This window comes from Octopus bimaculoides, chromosome 11 (genome assembly GCF_001194135.2).
Source record: "Octopus bimaculoides isolate UCB-OBI-ISO-001 chromosome 11, ASM119413v2, whole genome shotgun sequence".
NCBI lineage: Eukaryota > Metazoa > Mollusca > Cephalopoda > Octopoda > Octopodidae > Octopus > Octopus bimaculoides.
This window is the reverse complement of record NC_068991.1, coordinates 73518540-73519658: the sequence shown is the minus strand read 5'-3', so window position 1 is coordinate 73519658 and position 1119 is coordinate 73518540.

Below are 1119 nucleotides of genomic sequence, written 5' to 3'. Positions count from 1 at the left end.
TATATATATATATATATATATATATATATGTATGTATATATATATGTATGTATATATGTATGTTTTTATATATGTGTATAATACTTATATATTTATATATAGGTGTGTGTGTATATATATAAATAGATATTATCATTACACACACGCAGGCATACACACACACACATATATAAACACATAAAGAAAATCATATGAATGCATACATGTAAATATGCGTAGTATACACCTGTTAAACCTGTTCATATCTTATGTATGGGCTTTCTTTTATGCGTGTCTCTATCATTGTCTGCGTGTATCCCTATCTTCGTATATCTGTGTCTCTCTCTGCTGTACGTATATATCTCCGCCTTTGTGTGAATGTGTCTGAATCTTTGTGAGTCTTATATGTGCAGCGCATTACTCACATACTATCAGTTACGCTTATTTCTAGTTGCAATTGTGTTTAATATAATTTTCATTGCGAATAAGAACTAAATTAGATTATAGTTGCCATGGTAACATATGGAAGTAAACATAAACAGGTTTTTTTTCTCCGAGTAATATAAAAGCGTCACATCAAACAGCTGTTATTCTTTGATATATTCCCACACACCGACTGTCGCAATGTACAAGGTTTGGAAAGCGCTCTCTAAAATACTGCTTATGAAAATTGTACGCTGTTCACTTTATGAAGAATTTTTCATGCGTGGCTTTTAGTAAGCATTTGTTATTGCTGTTGCTGCTGTGGAGCTCTTCCGTCAGTCTGTTCCAGCTTGCCTATTACCAAAAACGTTTCAAACGTGACCACCTCATTGTTTTCCTTCCGGTGTAGTTGAAATTAATATTTTATTATCCCTAGCGTTCTGCTTGACATTCGTACGTCAGGTTTGTGACCGGTGAAAAGTCGGTTCTAGCTCACAACTGCGTCTTTTGTAGGCCACTGCCTGTATGTACGTGGGACTCAGATATTTACCTAATCTCTTTCCATATATACTGTATTTTTAGCCTATCGAAAATTCCATGGCTTTTCTTTAGTGTTTTGTAAAGACATTTGTTAAATTTTCGAAGGACATCCAGCCGTAGGAACCTTAGCAAATCAGATTGGAACCTGGTGCAGCTTACCAATCTTTAGTCAAACTG